At 39.0% G+C, this 21,759-nt stretch overlaps 1 long non-coding RNA gene and 1 pseudogene across 8 annotated transcripts; both read left to right on the top strand.

Annotated features, from left to right (window-relative positions):
* The first annotated feature begins 11,433 nt into the window (after window positions 1–11,433).
* Window positions 11,434–13,079, top strand: LOC121773615 (annotated as a pseudogene).
* A 1,388-nt stretch (window positions 13,080–14,467) lies between these two features.
* Window positions 14,468–21,474, top strand: LOC121773616. Of its 8 annotated transcripts, none has more exons than XR_006044815.1 (7): window positions 14,468–16,625; window positions 16,719–17,120; window positions 17,199–17,281; window positions 17,779–17,844; window positions 18,427–18,787; window positions 20,424–20,506; window positions 21,460–21,474. It is a non-coding gene; the product is annotated as an uncharacterized LOC121773616 (long non-coding RNA). The 8 variants fall into 8 exon arrangements; XR_006044813.1 differs by having other exon boundaries at window positions 20,319–20,506; XR_006044812.1 differs by lacking the exon at window positions 21,460–21,474 and adding an exon at window positions 20,605–20,824 and having other exon boundaries at window positions 20,319–20,506.
* The last annotated feature ends 285 nt before the right edge of the window (window positions 21,475–21,759 follow it).

The following is a 21,759-nucleotide window of genomic DNA, read 5'->3' as shown; positions in this document are numbered from 1 at the left end:
AGCTTAGTTATTTAGCGTAGTTCAGCTCTCTAGCTTAGTTTAGTTCAGTTCTCTAGCTTAGTTAGATAGCTTAGTTTAAAGGGCGACCGAAAGGGAGTGCTGCATAATACTCATTTCTGTTAGCGTTATCTTAAGTTTCCCGCTGAGATTTTTCTCAGTTTTTACCGCTTTCTTAGATTCCAAAGTGTTAGTTTAGTTTAAATTTCACGTTGTACTCAGCTTTTAGTTTAATCAAAGTTATTTTCGCTTTTAATCCGCGCATTTACTTTTCTGTTATTACCTGCAATTCACTTGATCCGGTAGTTAAATTTCCATTGATCAAGCTAGCTAGTTTAATTCTGTCTAGATTAAAACTAGTAGTTAAAAACTCCCAAGTTAAAGCGTGGCAGCAGCCAACCCCCATGTTCACTACTCACACACTCGACACACCAACTTCTCTGTGGGATCGACCCCGAACTTGCCGCTTTACTGTTAAAGTTGTACAAAATTGGGAGTTATAAATTACTTTGGCAAGGCGGAAAGGGCAAGAGCTAGATTGCATTGATTAAGTGGCAACGACATTTGCTAACTGATCCAATCGGTTCGGTTATCATTCCATATAACTTGATCCGCATTCTATTCGTGTTTTCGACCTCTTTCCAAGTCCTTCCACACACAATATTAGTTTACAGTCCGGGAAACTAGTCAGAAGATCTGAGGTCGAGTTCTCAAGATCTTCACGTGGAGAAGACACAAGCCATCTTCGATTCTTAAGTGAATCAACGAGGTAAATTGGCTAACTCCGTAGCAAGCATGTTTTAGGGATTATTTGTGCTAAAGCATGTTTAAAATTCAAGTTATGAGCATGATACATGTGATAATTACGCGAATAGGGTTTATCTAAATAATCTGCTAAATAGATCAGTTTAATGTGATCCGTTAGAACGCACGCTTCCGCTGCCAACCCCTTCAGAAACACCCAAATCAAACAAAATATTTAGTTTTTGTTTTATATTGGTATAAAAGATATCTCATTCAAGACATTCATCTTTCCTTTTTAGTTTGTTCTATTCAAGATGTCAACTTTCTATATTTGGAATTAAATTCATTTCTCCTCTACTTTATCACAAATAACTATCCCACCTAAAACTATTCCATTCTATATTTGGAATTTAAAATATTCAATTACTTTTTTCATTCTACTTTATCACAAATAACTATTCCACCTAAAACTCCGTGCCACTCAAGAATGTGGTCATCTTAAGTGGGACAGAATGAGTAGTATATCAAATTAGGGATAAACACCCAAATCATACAAAATGTTTTACCTTTTGGTTTATATTGATATAAAAAATTTGAAGTGTATATACAATTTTTTACTCCGTTCTCATTTTAGTATGTTCTATTACTATTATTGTTTGAATGCAATTAACTCAAAGTCTAAGTAGTACAAAATCTTAATTATTGTTTCATATTGGTATAAAATGTTTTATTATTACTTTACATTAGTACAAAATATTTAATTATTATTTTATATTTTGTACGCTACGTTGGTAAATAGTTAGCGACGTTAGAACACATATAACGAAATGTATTAACCTAAAACACGGATGAAACTTTTTAAATGTTTTAGGGATTTGGTCCCTAAAATTATAAACTTTGGTCAAATTTTGGTATTTCTCATTAACTTTAAATTGGTCTAAAATATCATTAACTTTACATTTTGTTTGTTATTTTCCAACCCAACCCAAATAAGATATCTTCGGCAAAAATATTGTATACATGGGCAACCATGAAATGTTTATGATATTTTAAATTGCTTTTTAGATTCGTGATAAGTAGGATAAAAAGTTATATAGAAAATCACGTAAATTTAGTAAGTGCCAAGTAGGATGAAAAATATAAGGAAGTTGATTGGATATGGTGATTGGCATAGAAAAAAACAAAGAAAATGTAAAGTTTGTGATATTTTAGATCAATTTTAAGGTTCGTGGTAAATACCAAATTTTGGCATGATTTTACACCATTTCCAATTGTACTCTAAAACATAAAATGAGATAGACAATTAGCTCCAACAGTACTTCAAAATCAATCTCATTTTTTGTTTTTGAATAAAAAATAATCTATTTTTAGGTTTGCATTAAAATAAAATTAAAAACTTTTTAAAATTTTGTCAGTAATAAGACATATATACACTCCATAGTATATTATTTTAAGTTTGAGTTTATTGTAAATGATTATTTAAATTTTATTAAAATCATTATTTAAATAAAACATAGATCCCTCTTGGACTACAGAGCTTTTAAATTTTTGTGGCGGTATTTATAGCTTATTATACCATCTTCAACCATTTCTACCAAATTCAAACTCATTTTTTCAGTTCTGTCACATCAAATAGTAATTCTACTCCAACCATTTACACTAAAACACCTAAAAGAATATTCCATATTCTCCTACTTCTTTTTACTTTTTCAATCTTACATACATATTTATTTAAATTACACATTAACCCCATAATAATTTATTAATATTTTATTATAAATTAAATATCATATTGTTAATTTATTTTCTTATAGTATTAAATTTAAATCTAATATTATACTCCCTCCGTCCCACAATAATTGTCACTTTTTTCCATTTCAGCCCGTCTCACAATAATTGTCATACTTCATTTTTACCATAAATGGTAAGTAAGTCTCGCATTCCACTAACTCACTTCACTTACATTTTATTATAAAATCAATATAAAAAAGTGGGTCTCACATTCCACTAACTTTTCCAACCAACCTTTCTTTACCTTTCTTAAAACACGTGCCCACAATAAAAGTGACAATTATTATGGGACGGAGGTAGTATATAATATCAATATATATATATATATATATAATAGATGAATGTTAAAATTGAGTTTTTAACTAAATAATAGATGAAAGAATAATTAAACTTAAACTAAATACTACAAATACTTAACCTTGAATAAATACTTAAATATAAATCTAAAATTCAAATATATTTAAACAAAACTTATTTACACAAACTCAAAATTCTAAATTCGTTTAGTGTTAACATAGTTAATTAGTACTACTAAACATAACCAAATATCAATACAATTAACAATTAAATCTTTTACTAATTATTTATAGTTGATTATAATTAAATATATAATTGAGGCCCATGATCATAATAGAGGCCCACGACTGTCGTCTTCTTTATTGAAGAGAACCCGTCGCCAATCTATCTACTATTTTTGCTTCCGCCATTTCCTCTTTGTATGTTTCTTCCCCCGATAAATACATACTCCCTCCGTCCCACACTACTTGCACTTATTTCCTTTCTGGGCGTTCCAAGTTATTTGCACTCTTTCCATTTTTAGTAACAATTTATACCTACAGCCGTAATTGTTGACTTTGTATATCACTCATTCCTTAATCTCCGTGCCCTAAAGGAAATGTGCGAGTAGTGCGGGACGGAGGGAGTACATAGGAAGGGGGGGTTTTGCAATTTTTCACAAATTATGTAGTAGCTACAGTGCTACCCCATATTTGGGTAGCTACTGTTCAAAAAACGCAAAAATGGGAGATTTGAGATGCGTTTTGGTGTATGGTTGGGGCTGTTTTTAACTGGAAAAATGGGTTTTCTAGTATGGTTGAAGTATAGTGTTGAAATTTGAGGATTAAAAGGAAAATCTGTGGAAAGAGGCGTGTTAGTGTTTGAGCTCATCAAGATCGGATTGAGCTGGTGGAAGAATCAAGTCAGGAAATAGCCGTTGGGAACCAAAACAGGAACTAGCCGTTGGAAACGGTTATAACCGTGTTCGGCAAAAGGAGCTGTTCGGCCAAAGGAAGCTGTTCGGCAATTGGAAGCTGTTCAGCAATTGGAAGCTGTTCGGCAATTGGAAGCTGTTCGGCAAAAGGAAGCTGTTCGGCAATTGGAAGCTGTTCGGCAAAGGAAGCTGTTCGGCGGTTTTCTTGATCGATACTTCTTAAGGGAGTTGCGATTCATTCCAGAACCAACAACAACAGAAATCAAAAGTGATAGAGAGAGAATTCAAGAGAGGAAGTGTTATCTTTCAGCTGTGCGTTTTTAGCTCTCGAAGCAAGAAGTTTTCGGGCGAGTTGAGGGTTTTCCATCTTGTAAATTCTTGAGAGTTTTGAGTGCTCTTATGTTTGTAATTTCTCGAGTGATCAATAAAGAAACACACCAGATTCTGCCCGTGGATGTAGGCTTACGCCGAACCACGTAATTCGCTTGTGTTCTTCCTTGCATGTTGTCATTTCATTAATTTGCATTTCGATCATCACAACCGTAGGTTCGTTCTTCACAACGTGGCGCCGTCTGTGGGAAATTCGTCCACTGAATTGATCGAGAAGGCATAAAGTTTTGGGAGTTCTTTCTTTGTTTCCTCAAGAAGGCGCTCAACCTGTTTGAATAATGGCTGCAGCAAGGTTTGATGTTGAAAAGTTCACAGGCCGAAATGATTTTGGCCTATGGAGGCTGAAGATGAAAGCAATCTTGATGCAACAGGGTTTATGGGAAACCCTAAATGGTGGAGGCAGTAATGAGGAGGAGAAGCCCGAGCCTGATGAAAAGGAGAAGGCAAAGGCTCAAGACAGAGAGTACAAGGCATATAGTACCTTGATACTCAACCTCAATGACAGAGTCCTCAGAGAAGTTTCAAAGGAGGAGACAGCGGCTGGAGTTTGGTCCAAGTTGGAGTCATTATACATGGCCAAATCCTTGGCAAATCGGCTGCACCTGAAGCAGAAACTTCTCACTTTCAAGATTGCTGATGGAAAAGGTGTGTTGGAACAGCTCGAAGAATTTGGGAAATGCATCGATGATCTTGAGAACATTGATGAAGAGATTAAAGATGAGGACAAGGCTCTGATGTTGTTGAATTCCTTGCCACCAAGTTATGAGCATTTCAAGGATGCTATACTTCTTGGTAGAGAGTCCAAGATTGGATATGAAGAGGTGTACTCTGCTCTAAAGCTCAAGGAAATCCAGAAATCTAATCCAAAGTCCACTGAAATGGTGTCTGAGAGTCTGAATGTTGCTGATCACAAGAAGAATGTGAAAAGAAAGTCACAGAAGAAGCCTTGGAAAAACAAGACAGCTGACTGGAAAGAGACCAGATCATGCCATCACTGCAAGAAACCAGGCCACATAAAGAAGAATTGTTGGGTTTGGAAGAAGAAGCAGGCCGAGGAAGAGAATGGCAAGAACAATGCTGATATTGCAGAAGAGTTGGTGGTCCCGGAGGCTCTGTGTGTGACTGAGGACATGGAAGAACTTCCATGGATCATGGATTCTGGATGTAGCTTCCACATGTGTCCAACTAGAAGTCATTTTGAGGAAATCAAGAATGCAGCTGGATCAGTTTTGTTAGGAAATGACCAGATATGCAGAATCAGAGGAATTGGGTCCATCAGGCTTAGACTTCATAATGGCTCCATCAGGTTACTCACTGGTGTGAGGTTTATCCCAGAGATTAAGAGGAATTTGATCTCTATTGGAGTGTTGGATGCAGCAGGATATAATTGCATATTATCTGATGGGATTATGAACATCGTCAAGAATGGTGATGTTGTTATGATGGCTGAGAGAAAGAGAAGCCTATACTATCTAAAGGCAAGTGTGGTTACTGGATCTGTGAATCTGGTGCAGGTATTAGACTTAAGAATGTGGCATCTCAGACTCGGACACTTGGGAGAAACTGGAATTAAAGAATTGGCCAAGAAGGAGCTGATTAAGCTGGAAAATCCCAATGAGCAGTTGGGTTTGTGTGAGCAATGTGTGCTCGGAAAGAGTAAGAAACTGCCCTATGGAAGAGGAATTCACAGCTCAAAGTCACCACTAGACTATGCCCACAGTGACTTGTGGGGCCCAGCTACACCAGCTTCATTGGGTGGAGGTAGATACTTTCTATCCATTATTGATGATTTTTCTAGAAAATTATGGGTGTTTATCTTGAAGGAAAAATCAGAGACATTCATGAAATTCAAGGAGTGGTGTAGGGAAGTGGAGGTGGAGAAAGGGTGTCCTTTGAAGTGTTTAAGAACTGATAATGGGCTGGAATTTCTGAGTGGGGAGTTTGATTCTTTCTGCAAGCAGAAAGGTATGAAGAGGCATAGGACATCTCCATCTAATCCCCAACAGAATGGAGTTGCTGACCGCATGAATAGAACCATCCTAGAGCGAGTTAGATGTATGCTCTTTGGCTCTGGAATGGCTAAGAGATTCTGGGGTGAGGCTGTGAGTATGGCAGCAGTTCTCATCAATAGAAGCCCTTCTTCAGCTATAGCTTTTGACACTCCTGATCAGAGATGGTATGGAAGGGCCATGGATTATTCGAATATGAAGATTTTTGGTTGTATGGCTTATGCACACATCAGGCAAAGTAAGTTGGAGCCAAGGGCCTTGAGATGTGTGATGATTGGATACCAAAAGGGAGTGAAGGGCTACAGACTGTGGTGCATAGAGCCAGGAAATCAGAAAGTTATTATCTCTAGAGATGTGCAATTTGAAGAAAGTAGGATGCCATTTCTGGAAAAGGCTCAAGAGAGCCAGAGGCCATCTCATTCTGAGAAAGAACCAGAGCCTGAGAGGATGGTGGAGATGGGTGTTCCAGAACCTGAGGAGGCTGAGGAATCAGTTCAGGTGGAGGTTTCTGGAGCAGATAGAATTGCTGAGCCTGAACAGCAGATGGGAAATCATAGTGAACAAGAAGAAGCAGATGCTGATGTCTTGAACCCTGAAGAAGAGCAGCAGGATTTGGGTGACTATGTTCTAGCCAGAGATAGGGTCAGAAGAATCCCTAAACCATCTACAAGATACAGTGAAGAAGAATACTTGCTATATGCACTATGTGTTGCAGAAAACATAGAGTATGCAGAGCCTTCAAGCTTCAAGGAAGCTATGAGTTCTAAGGAGAGCAAGCAGTGGATGGAGGCTATGATAGATGAAATACAGTCCCTGATCAAGAACAAGACATGGGTGCTTGTGAAGAGACCTTCCACACAAAAACCAGTGAGTTGTAAGTGGATATACAAGAAAAAGTTGGAGGTTGGGAACAAGATTAGGTTCAAGGCTAGGCTTGTAGCTCGGGGGTTCACACAAGAGGAGGGAATAGACTATAATGAAGTATTTTCTCCAGTGGTAAAGCATGCCTCAATCAGAATTTTGCTAGCTATAGTTGCTCAAAGAAGTTGGTTTTTGGACCAACTTGATGTGAAGACAGCCTTTCTTCATGGAGAGCTTGAGGAAACTATATACATGAATCAGCCAGAGGGATTTGTGATACATGGGAGTGAAGATAAGGTTTGTCTACTAAAGAAAAGTCTATACGGTTTGAAGCAAGCAAGTAGACAATGGCATATCAAGTTTGATGAACATATGCAGAGTATGGGATTTATAAATTCCAGATATGATAGTTGTGTCTACTTCAAATCAAAGTCTGAGGGACCTGCTGTGTATTTGCTATTATATGTAGACGACATCTTGCTTGCTGGACCAGATAGACAGGAGCTAGATAGGGTGAAAGCCTTATTGAAAAAGGGATTTGAAATCAAGGATCTGGGGAGTGCTAGCAAGATTTTGGGAATGGATATATTCAGAAATGCAGATAAGAGGGTGTTGTGGTTGTCCCAAGAAGGCTACATTCAGAAAGTACTGCACAAATATCAGATTGACAAGAGTAGAGCAACCTCAGTTCCACTATCACAACAGACTAAGCTGTCCAAATCACAATGTCCCAGAAATCAGCAAGAAGAAAGAGAGATGAGCCAGATACCTTATTCCAACATAGTTGGGAGTGTGATGTATATGATGATATGCACAAGGCCTGATATTTCTCATGCGGTAAGCGTGGTGAGCAGATACATGTCCTGTCCGGGAAGAGAGCACTGGTTGGCTTTGAAAGGGATTCTCAAGTATCTCAAAGGAAGTAGTGATCTGGGAATAATGTTCAAATCAGAGAATGAAGGAGATAAGGATAGCATTATTGGGTTTTGCGATTCAGATTATGCAGCTAACCTTGATAATAGGCGCTCACAATCTGGGTACATATTTACCTTGTTCGGCTCCGCGGTGAGCTGGAAGTCTAATCTCCAATCCGTGGTGGCTCTATCGACGACGGAGGCAGAGTATATAGCTCTTGCTGAGGCAGTAAAGGAAAGCTTCTGGCTTAGGGGTATAGTTGGTGATTTTGGGGTGAAGCAAGAGAATGTTGTGATCAAGTGCGACAGCAATAGCGCGATTTGTCTCTCGAAACATCAGACATATCATGAACGCAGCAAACATATAGACGTGAGGCTGCATTTCATTCGAGATGAGGTTGAGAAGGGTGCGGTGAAGATTGAGAAGGTCAGCACCGAGCACAATGCGGCTGATGCACTTACTAAAGCCCTACCAAGATCCAAGTTCCGACATTGCTTGGATTTGGTTGGGGTGGTCCGAAATTTGTAAGTATGGGAAGGAAGGTGGAACTGGTGGTGATGGATCTTAGATTGCTCAAAGGTGGAGGATTTGTTAGTGTTTGAGCTCATCAAGATCGGATTGAGCTGGTGGAAGAATCAAGTCAGGAAATAGCCGTTGGGAACCAAAACAGGAACTAGCCGTTGGAAACGGTTATAACCGTGTTCGGCAAAAGGAGCTGTTCGGCCAAAGGAAGCTGTTCGGCAATTGGAAGCTGTTCAGCAATTGGAAGCTGTTCGGCAATTGGAAGCTGTTCGGCAAAAGGAAGCTGTTCGGCAATTGGAAGCTGTTCGGCAAAGGAAGCTGTTCGGCGGTTTTCTTGATCGATACTTCTTAAGGGAGTTGCGATTCATTCCAGAACCAACAACAACAGAAATCAAAAGTGATAGAGAGAGAATTCAAGAGAGGAAGTGTTATCTTTCAGCTGTGCGTTTTTAGCTCTCGAAGCAAGAAGTTTTCGGGCGAGTTGAGGGTTTTCCATCTTGTAAATTCTTGAGAGTTTTGAGTGCTCTTATGTTTGTAATTTCTCGAGTGATCAATAAAGAAACACACCAGATTCTGCCCGTGGATGTAGGCTTACGCCGAACCACGTAATTCGCTTGTGTTCTTCCTTGCATGTTGTCATTTCATTAATTTGCATTTCGATCATCACAACCGTAGGTTCGTTCTTCACAAGGCGAGAAACCGCTGTCGATGAAGTCGAAGAAACTGAGAGAAAAAAGGGAGTAAAAATGGATATTTCATTAAGGACTACATTGTGGAAGAAGTTAACTACAAATCACAATGAGAAGCCTTATATATAGGCTAGGTCAAATAAAAAAAACAACAAATTAATCTAACTAACTAATTTATGCTAATTGATGGGGTACGAACTAAACCCTAATGGCAAGCCCAATAACAGTGACGGCCCATCAGCCCAGAGCCCAAGAAAGAGTATCTGTTCGGCACGACCAAAGAGTTCGGCACGACCAAAGAGTTCGGACTCAGCCTACAGCTCGGTAAAAGCCGACCAGTCAAGCTCTCCTCTCAGATCGGCAAGAGTTGATCGGTAAAGTCCAGCAGTTCGGTCTCAGCATTCGACCGAACTAGGAGTTAGTGGACTCATGAAAGGCCTCCACGACCTCCACTATACCCACGATCTATTTAGTGGTATGAAGCAGTTATTGAGCAGTTATTGCTCACCCACGATCTTGTTAGTGGGGCTGCAAACCACGATCCTAGTTCAATGTATAAATAGAACTTAGATCAGATAGAAAAGGGTTAAGCTCTCTAGAGATAAAATAGCATATAGCAAGTCTGTGTTGTAAGCTGTATTTTCGCAGATCAAGCAATACAAACCTGCCCTCATTTCTCCCCGTGGACGTAGATTTACCTCAGGAGTTCGGAGTCACCTGGCCTAAAGGAAGCTGAAAAAAATCTAGTAAATCTATAAAGGCAGAAGGGAGGGGGAAACGAAGCCCGCATTCTAAGCAGGCCTCGTACACGGTGACGTAACCCTCCGGCGGGGAGTCAGCCCTGTGATCACCGTCAGGTACCACCGCCTTCCCCCCAGGAAAAGAGTATTTTTCGTAAAGGGATATCACAGTATCCTTACTCAAGATACTGTGAAAATACTCTACGGTCTTCTCCCCGGATTCTTTCCGGCTAGAAGACCCCTTACCCCCTTTCCTAACGCTACCCGACTCCGAAGAAGAAGAAGAAGACATTTTTCTTACTTTTTGAAGGTGAAGATAGTCTGAAAAAATTCTTGAAAGCGGAGAGAGAATTTTCGCAAGAAAGAGAGTATAGAAGACGCAACAGCAAAAGTGCTTCAATGATGAAGAAAGAGCGTATTTATCAGATACGGGAAAGATTTCGAAATCGTTGCGCCGTTTCGAATCCCACCTTTTCAGGAATCAACGGCCGGATTTTACTGTCGCATTTAATGCAGGCATGCGCTAGGCACGTCCCCTGACGTCAGCCTCCCCCTTACCGTTATCCAGAATGCCGAAGTGACTCACCTCGCCGAAGTGATCCACTTCGCTTTTCGGGGGGGGTAGTGATGGGGTACGAACTAAACCCTAATGGCAAGCCCAATAACAGTGACGGCCCATCAGCCCAGAGCCCAAGAAAGAGTATCTGTTCGGCACGACCAAAGAGTTCGGCACGACCAAAGAGTTCGGACTCAGCCTACAGCTCGGTAAAAGCCGACCAGTCAAGCTCTCCTCTCAGATCGGCAAGAGTTGATCGGTAAAGTCCAGCAGTTCGGTCTCAGCATTCGACCGAACTAGGAGTTAGTGGACTCATGAAAGGCCTCCACGACCTCCACTATACCCACGATCTATTTAGTGGTATGAAGCAGTTATTGAGCAGTTATTGCTCACCCACGATCTTGTTAGTGGGGCTGCAAACCACGATCCTAGTTCAATGTATAAATAGAACTTAGATCAGATAGAAAAGGGTTAAGCTCTCTAGAGATAAAATAGCATATAGCAAGTCTGTGTTGTAAGCTGTATTTTCGCAGATCAAGCAATACAAACCTGCCCTCATTTCTCCCCGTGGACGTAGATTTACCTCAGTAAATCGAACCACGTAAATTCATTGTGTCATAATTCTCTACCAGCATTTACTAACATCAATAATTCGCGGATTCATCACTAATCAACCTAACTGATTACATTTAATTTTCAATTTCTAACATATAGCATAATCCACAGACTTTCGACAAGCTGATTGATGTCAACCTAGTTGTTTCCTTGTGAATTATAGGTATGGTAGTTTTATGGATTTCGTGTTTGTTGCAATTATTGAAGTTATTTGAATGTGATTGGATTTGATGTAGTAAATGATCAGTGATGACTTTATATTTGCAAAATTCAGTAGAAAATATGATAGTGGGTAGGCACGTGATCAATGAAATATCTAATTGGGAAAATTTCCTTTATGACACCGTGTGTTACTTTTTCAGAAATAAATTCATGGTTTATATATGCAGTCGAGAGCTTCTCACCTGGATCTCAGTTGAGAAAAATGGGGGCAGAAGCCGATTTGGTGCATGCGCCCTTGCTCATCACTTATGCCTCTATGCTCTCTCTCTGTCCGCCTTTTGTGATTCTACTGTGAGAGTCGATCCGATTATTGAATCCCAATTGAAGATTGTTTTGGTTGTTTTATTGACTTTTAAATGCTAGATTTATGCAATTGGTTTTGCTGATGTTCATGCAGATGGTATACGATGGTACATGCTGATGGATCCGTGTTGCAAACATGGGATTACTTAAGGCAGCATGGCCAACGGGGATTGATTGATATCTGGCCAAACCCCACTGTCACTGCATGGAAGATCATTGCTTGTTATGCGGCCTTTGAGGCTACCCTCCAACTTCTTCTCCCTCGGAAAAGGGTGGAGGGCCCTGCTGGGAAATAAACCTGTGTATAAGGTAATATGGTGAAAACAATATATAACTTTCTGTATATGGGTTTCTTTTGTGATATTTTCCCGTATTCTTATCGCAGCCTAATGGAGTTCTAGCATATGTGGTCACTATCTTGGCCTCTGGTGGTAAGGATCTTTGATGAGTTTTCTCACAATTGTTCATTTTTGCCTTCTCATCGAAACTGAGCATTCTGCAATTAGTTGCTTAGTGCTTGTTGACATGAACGTGTAGTTCTTGCTCAAACTCTATCAAGCACTGTTTCTTGATATATATTTCAAAAGTGGTTAGATGTAGTTAATGTTTTAAGCCAAGGTGGTTTATCTTGTATGTTCCCGTGCGGGGTTTATGGATATCTTTGTAACTTTTTGCAGGTTTGGAATTTTCAACCCTACAATAGTTTATGACCATTTGGGAGAAATATTTTCTGCATTAATTTTTGGGAGCTTCGTCTTTTGTATATTCTTGTACATCAAAGTACGTATTCATGGTTATGTAGGTACCTCTAATATTCCATTTGTTCTCAGTTGTACATGTTTTTTTTTCCCAAGGGTCATGTTGCGCCATCTTCAACAGATTCTGGATCGTCTGGAAACTTAATTATTGATTTCTATTGGGTGAGAATTTTGGTTTTATCCTCATTGTATCTTTGTTTCCTTCCCTACAGCTGTGTAGCACAACAAAACAGTAACTTAATGAAAGACAAATAGAATCTTTGTACATAATGTGGAAATTAGTTTGCTGATACAATAACCACTTAACCGGAAGTCAAAGATTGATGCGCTATCTTTTTTCAGGGAATGGAGCTTTATCCTCGCATTGGCAAGAACTTCGATATCAAAGTGTTCACAAACTGCAGATTTGGGATGATGTCTTGCACTGTTCTTGCTGTTACCTATTGCATAAAGCAGTTAATGCTGCCTGAAATCATTGTTCATGGAAACTCTGTCTTCACTCGTGATTATTTTAGTAGTCTTTAACTATCTCAAAATGCCACAATTTGCTTATGATGGCAATTGGCCACTCTATGTTGTCCCACCTGCAATACGAAACATAGGGCAAGCTATCCGATTCAATGTTGGTTAACACAATATTAATGTTGGTATATGTAACCAAATTCTTTTGGTGGGAAGCCGGATATTGGAACACAATGGATGTAGCTCATGATAGAGGTCTGGTTTTTGCATTTGAACAATATTGATTGTATCTCAAGTTCCCTCATGATTGGGTGATTGTTGTTTCTGTAACTCCAATTTACTTAATGCATTTTCAGCTGGCTTTTACATCTGTTGGGGATGTTATGTGTGGGTCCCATCTATATATACATCTCCTTGCATGTACCTTGTCAATCACCTGGTGAATCTTGGAGTTAAAAAGTATTTTTTAAGTTACTTAGCAATTAGTCAAATAGTGATAATGCAATATGCAAGATTTCAGATTCTTTAGATGTTTCCCTACTACTTTTTGCATAGGTGTGAAGATCTTTTTTCAGTTCCTTACAGGAAAGTAAAAACAATAAAACCACAATTTTTACATATACAACAAATTAGCATAATCATCATTTGGCTGAAATTCTGAATGATAGTTGACTTATGCCATGGCCAGTACTCTGCAGTTGAGATCTTGCTTAACCTTATCTCAGTTTCTTATCTCTAACTTTGGCTAAATTAACTTTGTTTTGCAGCTTGCAATCTTCATTCTTGTAACAGGCATACTCTGCATATACATAAACTATGATTGTTATTGAAAAGTAAAATGCGGAAAATAAAAAACCGAAGAACTCTTGAAGACTACATTTTGATAGATTTGAATTATTCATTGAGATACCTTCTACATGGCTATTTATAGGACTCTAGATATAAATATACCTAGAAACCATACTCATTGAAACTCTACATTGTCAATGTTATTCTCTTCCCAACATACTTGGGACTCACATGTTCTCTTTCCAACACTCCCCCTCAAGTTAAGTATCGAGTTTTTCGACACTTAACTTGCACGATCTTCACTTTGATTAATAGTTTATACTCATATTCAGGAGTCCTTCACTTTTCATTGACAGTTTATGCTCGTATCATAGAGCTTCTTCAAATCATCATTGATAGTTTATACTCATATCAAGGAGGCTTTTTTTCATTGAAAGTTTAGACTCATTTCAAGGAGTTTCTTCAATTTTTCTGTTGACAGTTTTAACTCGTGTCATAGAGCTCTTCAATTTTTTATTGACAGTTTTAACTCGTGCCAAGGAGCTAATCTAGACAGTTTTTACTCATATCCGGGAGCCTTCTTAGACAGTTTTTACTCATATCCGGGAGCCATCTTAGACAGTTTTAGCTCGTATCTAGGAGCCAAATCATTTTTTTCTGACTGACAGTTTTTACTCGTGTCGAGGAGCTTTTTTCTGACTGACAGTTTTTTACTCTTGTCGATGAGCTTTTTTCTGACTGGTAGTTTTTACTCGTGTCGAGGAGCTAATTCTGACAGTTTTTGCTCTTGTCTTAGGAGCCTTTTTCTTCTTTGGACTGAATTTAATTTGCAGCCCAAAGCTTAATTTTGTGTGGCCATGCTCAGCCCATTCCTTTTCATCCTTGAGCCTATGGACACTAGGCCCAGATTTGCTTTCACATTTTGGAAACCCTAACAATGAAGAAGACGTAGTGTCTCCTTCCTCTTATCGTCCCCGAGGAAAATTGTCCTCAGGCGGCATCCTCTCGTCCCTCCGACGCCTATTCACTTCCTAATGGTGAGACTTCTCCAGTCACTAATTGATTCATCTTCCCGACGAATTGGCAGCGGGTTCTCAATATCTTATCGACGACATCTCATTCCTACCAACTCTTCACAGCGGCTTGCTCCGCCTTCGTCCTCAGCAATTATCTCCTTGATTCGGAGATTGAATCGTTTGGTCGTGTTGGCCTCTGTCAAGCTTCATACCCTCAACTACTTCCAACTCATTGAACAGTGTCTTCCCATCTTGAATTGTGATGACACCCACTTTTCCAACTTTTCCCGACCTTTGCAATCAGCTCATCAATTTCCCTTTCTCCATTAGCAGAAATAGTTCCAACCTGAGCATTCTCCTCCTATGTGCTTTTCAATCATCCTTGCTCTGCTTTTCAAGTTTGTAACAACATCAACAGCCATGGTTATGCCACGTCTTAGATCCATAGCGTTCATGCCAGCTACCACTGACTTGCAACCTTTTCATCACAGCAGATTTCCTCGTTGATTTCTGCCAAGCCTCGAATCACGGCTGCACGCACCACTATGGCTGGTAGAATTGGAGACAATCTTCCGGTAGTGTATTTCCTCTCCCCCTCTACCGGATAATTCTTCGACTGCTTCGACTCCTTTAATCTTCTCTTCTTGGTGACAACCTGTACATCGACGCCAATACACTTCCGAAGGCGTAAACATCAGTCATCTCTCCTCCTTCCGACGAGCTGCCTCCTTCTGGTTTCTTCGGCTGTGGTAGTCCTCTCCCCCTCGGATGGACAAACCGAGGATTACTCCTCTATTTTCTTCTCTTGACTGCTGTAGTTTTATATTCGGCTACAATCACCCTTCTTCTCCGGGCATGGTTGCTCATGGTTGGCCGCTGGCTGGATGATTCCTTAAACTTGTATTTCGTACTTCAGAATCTGATTCCGCCTTCTTCTTTAATGCTGGATCAGGGGCAGTCTCATCCTTTTTATCATTTTCCTCAGCAACTCTACTAGTTCCAACGCCTTGGCAGGGTCAGAGTTCTCCTTAGAACCGTCATGCGCTCCGCCATCGGCATCCAATCGACTTTTTATTGCTAGTCCTCCGTTGGCTCCTCTGCCGCTTTGACAAGAGATCTCGGCCATCATCACGTTGCTGTTGTCGGGGTCTCCGTTGCTTGCGGTCTGTGCCGTCGTCTATCCCTGCTACCGTTCGCCGTCGGCTGGAGCTGAGCAGCCGCTGCTGGAGCTTGCCCGGGTAACCCCGTTGCTGCTGCCCGGATTAGTTCGGGCAGCCACTGGAATGGGCCGCGAATTCCTTGGCATAGTCCTTAGCCCTGTTGTAGATCAGCTTCCTGTTTGCAGACTTCTTTTCCTCAGTGCTGCGGCCTCCTGCTTTTTAACCAAGGCCCATTCCTCAGCTCTCTTCTGTTTCTTCAAAACAGACTCCAGAACAATTTGTCCTCCCTTTTCGACCATCCTACCTTGAGAATGATGGAGCGGCGCTGCTGCTGATGGATGAATATCAATGATAATTTTTTTTTGTATGTGTTTTTTTTTGGTTTTGAACAAACTAACAAAGGATTGTTAGTTGCTCTTGCTCCCTCGACGTCCTCATCGTGCAGATGACTTTTGAACCCAAAATTTTTCATAGCTGTTTGGTATACTTGGGCATATTCTCGGCTGTAAATTTGGTAGGGTTTTGGATATTTTTTTTTACTATAGAGACAGATTGATCCATACAAGGGATCGAACCTGCTCTGATACCATATTGAAAAGTAAAATGCGGAAAATAAAAAACCGAAGAACTCTTGAAGACTACATTTTGATAGATTTGAATTATTCATTGAGATACCTTCTACATGGCTATTTATAGGACTCTAGATATAAATATACCTAGAAACCATACTCATTGAAACTCTACATTGTCAATGTTATTCTCTTCCCAACATACTTGGGACTCACATGTTCTCTTTCCAACAATTGTGACAGGCAAAGGCAAGAATTTAGGAGGACGAAAGGGAAATGCCTGGTCTGGGGAAAAGCACCATCCAAGGTAGTGATAATGATATGTGATCTCACTGTTTAATTATCGTATTGATGAAAGAGTTATTAAATTGTTAGTTTGTCTTTTTCAAATTTGATGTAGATTGTTGCCTCGTACACAACTACTACCGGTCAAACAAAGAACAGCCTTTTACTTTTACTGACATCAGGATGGTAAGTCATGCTCCAAATACATTACATGTAAAAGTAGGCTCCAAACACAACGATTACCGGTCAGACAATGACCTATCCTTGTACACTTAATGTTGGTTGCGGTGTATTGCTTCATATCACCTTTCCACATTAGCTTCAGGCTACACAATCATCAGCTCAAAATATTTCACTACATGATGATCTGGAACATGGGTTGATCAAAACTAAATACGTAAAGAAATAAAAAAAAAGTATATTATGCTTCGACACGTGGGGCTTAGCTCGTCACTTCCATTATGTGCCGGAAATCCTGGGAGCCTTCTTCTAAACCGTACCAGCTCTGTTCGACCATGTAAGCTTCTCACCAACATTTTTAAGTTTAAAACTTAACACCTTCCTAATCCCCGGCCTCCTCTCATCTAACTTGCAGTTTCTCCCATACTTTTATGTGGTGTTCCTTATGATTCTTCTTTTTGACCAAGCTAAGAAGGATGATGACAGATGCAAAACAAAGTAAGCACACATCATTATCTTCACGTATAAATGTCATATCAATCCACCATTGCATATTGGTACTTATCGAATAAAGAACAAATTTGCTTCTCATTGTTCTTACGAACAGAATTCTTCCATTATTACAAGTAGAATATAGAATCCTAACCTTTGTGAAGAAGTAATCTACTGAACAGGGGAAGTCTATAGGATAGTCATAGCATAACCTTTCCAATGCAAAAAAGTTACGAAGTGTCTATCTTTCTTCGATAAAGGGGTATTTTCCATGGGTTTGCCTTGGTATCGTGTTCATACCGTTGTATTGAATGATCCCGGCCGGTTGCTTTTAGCCATTAATAGAAGCATATCTCCGTGAATCTCATCATAGCACAACTCCCGCATATCGTAGACTGGGTTGGTATTGCATTACATCTTTGATTTATGAATGTGGTAGATTACATATAATGTGTTCATTGATTGTAACATTTTGATTGGAAATTTTTTTCTGTTTGTTGCAGGTATGGCAAGTACTGGAAGCTGTATTGCGACAAGGTCCCTAGCAGGATTATACCTGGAATTTACTTGTAATTTGTGGATCTTTAAATATTTTGACTCGCTTGCATTGATCTATTAATTAAATCCTGCTTTTGTTTTTGTTGTAAATTTGACATTGTTGAGGACTCACAAAATGAAACCATCACCCTTTCTTGGAAAAGCATCATCTTTCAGAGGATCAAACATTGATATAATCAGATGGATGGGATTACTTAGTTCCACAACACATTATCCCAATAAATTGAAGCATCAAATAAATCCACTCAACCATAGCTTATGCACAAGTTTCAGTCTTTGCTACAAAACAACTCAATCTGCAGACAATAGAGCCATTCATGCATTTGGGTTTTTTGTTTGAAGCAGTCTCAGTAGGAGATAAGCACAGAAGTTTGTTAGCCAATCAAGAAAGACTTTGAAAGTTCAACACGAGACCAGATATGATGTATTGTGTGCATGTTTGGTAGGGAAGATAAATAAACAAAACATAATAAGAACACACATTTTAGGTCATTTTTGTTCATATAACTCCAACCAAAAAGGGTTTCTTGAGCATGAAAGAAGATTGCCTACCTTTCTTGATTTATTGCCTTTTATTTCTCTGCTTTATGCAGCATTCCCAATGTACGCGAAGCTTGAAGATTATTTAAGACACTAAATTTATAGCATCTGGGAATTCGCGCTTTGAGTATTGGCAACAAAAGAGGAGTGGAGGTAGATTGAAACTGCTAGGCGTTGGTGTGCTAAGTTCCATTCAAAGGGGAAGCATAATACTTCAAGCAGAAGGGACAATTGAATGAGGAAAAGAAGGTATGAAGGGACTGAGCTTAGGCCTAATGGAAAAGAAGGTATGAAGGGACAATTGAATGAGGAAACACCTTCAAATGCAACTACACAGAAGGCAGCTGCAGCCAAGCAGTATATTGAAAATCATTACAAGGAACAAATGAAGAACTTGCTAGAAAGGAGAGAGCGGTATGACATTTTTCTATCGTTTACTGCAGATCACTGGATTTTACTACACATATCTCCTCTGCATGCTATGTTTAGTCTGCATGATCAATGTCATTGTGACTTCTTCTGTCAACTTCCTCCACCTTGATATTTTCATTATGTTGTCAGAAGTCATATACATATATGGGAATTGGGATTACATTTTGACTACTACCCCCACATTTGATTATACGAAGCTGATGTATCACCTTTTTTTTCAATTGGTTCTCAAGTAGTATGAATGTTATTATGCTCCTTGTCATATCAAACAGTCTTTGTTTCATGTCTCATTGTCTTGTTTTGTTAAAATAGTTCCAGAGTGAGTTATGTTCCGAAACAAAGCTCTTTATGATTTTTTCGGTCCAAATACTTGTCAGATTTTCGCTATTTCCATTGTAAGCCTCTATGCATTATACTTATAACGTTTCTCGGAAAATAATTCGTTGTACTTAGTTTTGAGTAGCTTGAAGCAATCTTTGGTTGAAGCATTAACAGAAGTTGGGGTTCAATCTTCTTTCGCCTTTTGTTAGGAGCGCACGATTAATAAAGAATGTTTTTTGGTGGATTGCAATCTCCTTAAGCTCAGAGTGAATAACTTGGAGCTAGAATGTTTTTTTGGTTCTTGGGCAAGGGTCTCTCCATAGAAGCTAGCATGATATCTAACAGAATCCTTATAAAATATGTGCTGGAGTTTCTTATATTATGAAAGATTCTTCTTCTTCTCCTTTCATTCGGCCAGATCTTTCTGTCTCCATTCCCCAAAAGAGCATTTTAGTAAACCAATGCCAAAGCTTTATCTTATTTCGTGCAATTTCTCCCTTACTCTCCTCTGGGGTTGCATGTTTTATTTTATTTTATTGTTGATTTATCTTACTTTATGCACAAATAGTCTCTTACATTCTTACAGACGTAATATGCGCCTTCAGAGGCATAACAACATTTTAAAGTAGTTAGAGAAGAAGGAAACAGAATATATGCATAAAATGGGTGCTGATGATTTTGAGCCATTAACCATGATTGGAAAGGGTGCTTTCTCTTTGGATTTGTTGCAATTCGTTTCTTTTGGTCTCTGATACTACTACCATGATATGATATTTTGTTGATATGGCAACGTGTTTTTAGTCTTACCTCTTATCTTCGTGTAATGCTGAAAATGCCATTTGTTATTATCTCGATTGACTCTTGTACAAGGATGAACTCAAGGACATGTATATACATGTGTGTGTGGCTTAGAGGGACTTATATTCACCTACTGCTGTAATTGGCAAAGTACCGTAACATGAGATTACAACCTTTCTTAGAAAAATGTTGGCGGTTGTAAGGACAACATGTGATTAGTTCACTCTCCTCCTTATTTATGTTTTAGGCCTACTCAACTGTATCATGTATCATTGTTTTAGTTCACTCGCCTCGCATATCTTCTATCATGAAATGGGATCTAGTGAAGCTTGTCATTCCTGCTGTATAAGTTTCTGATAATGTGGGATCTGATAAATATTTATTTCTTACACAGACATGAACTTCATGGGATACACCTACAAGAACTTTGAAATCGTAAATTATCATCTTATGCTTGCTTTGTCAGAATTGTCAATGTATATCTTTCTCAATGTGCTAGTTGAACTGAAGAAGAAGAGCAACAAGCCTAAGAGACCTACTGTGAATTCCCTTTTCAGTACAATACTGACTAGAAAAAACAAGGTTAGGCGGCCTTATATTTTCTTTTTACTCAATCTACAAATGGAAGTTTCATAAACCTGCTACCTTCCAAATCAAATATGTCAAGCATTTCTGGATAGGTTCATTTAGGCTGTCTTCCATCTTCTTGTCCATGACGACAGTGACGAAGGCAGTTTTCGAGCTACTATATTTTCTTGATTGTGTAAATCATTCCCTCACTGTACATATCTGATACTCCATCTCCCTCTTTACTCCTCACAAAGGATGAATATGATGTATTCTTTTTTTGTTTCAACCTGTATAAACTACTCCCGCGCGAATAGGAGTCCTGTTTTTCCATTTTGGCCTTTCCGCGACTATAAATGATAAAGAGTTCTCACATTCCATTAACTCAATCCACTCACATTTCATTTAAAACTAATATACAAATGTAACTCATATTCCGCTAACTTTCTTCCATCTACTTTTCTTAACATTTCTTAAAATCCATGCCGGAAATAAATGAGACTCCTATTCGCGGACGGATGGAGTAATTCATAATACTCTCTCTTTTCCTTTAGCTCAGGAGTGTTGCACTAAATTCAAAATTGGACTTTAACTGTTTATGTCATGTGCTGCTATCTTGGAGGTATCGATAAAAAAATGTAGTGTCATCAGCGCTCGTAATTGGTTGGTTACAACTAACACATACATGAACCTATTTACAATACTTTATTTGGCAAAGAAAATAATTTCTGAAAATATGAATCATGAGAATATGATTTCTAATAACTTTATTTTTTTGTGTTTTGATAAAAATTAAAATTTTGAATTTTATTTTTAAATTAAAAGTTAACTTCAAATGGTACTTGGTCTTTGCGTTATATAGATTTTGTTCCTCTTCACTGAAACCCCTTAATGAATTTCTGAATGACTTGCAAGTCCCATGAGGATAATTTTGAAATTTCAAGCATTGTCATTATTTGTTGGTGCAGAGATGTTCATTTCCTATATTTTGGATTTTGGCACCAAGTCAAATTAGCGCGCACACAGTCTCTCTCTCTCTCTCTCAATGTACTTCCGCCATAGTGTAATTTTAGGTGTTTGGTCCAGAAGTTAAAGGCTCGAGAATGACCATGGCCTGTATAGGCGTGCATCTCTCACCTCTACACTATGTTCACCCTCCCGTCTCCTGCCATGGATTCCGACGAGGGTAGTGGTTTCCACGACCATTATAACTCCTCGGTCAATTGAGTCTACAATATACACAAAGATTAAGAGGTTGTAGTCTTGAT

Source organism: Salvia splendens, chromosome 17 (genome assembly GCF_004379255.2).
Source record: "Salvia splendens isolate huo1 chromosome 17, SspV2, whole genome shotgun sequence".
Classification (NCBI taxonomy): Eukaryota; Viridiplantae; Streptophyta; class Magnoliopsida; order Lamiales; family Lamiaceae; genus Salvia; species Salvia splendens.
Note: the sequence above shows the minus strand (reverse complement) of the source record. Positions and strands in the feature narration are given on the sequence as shown.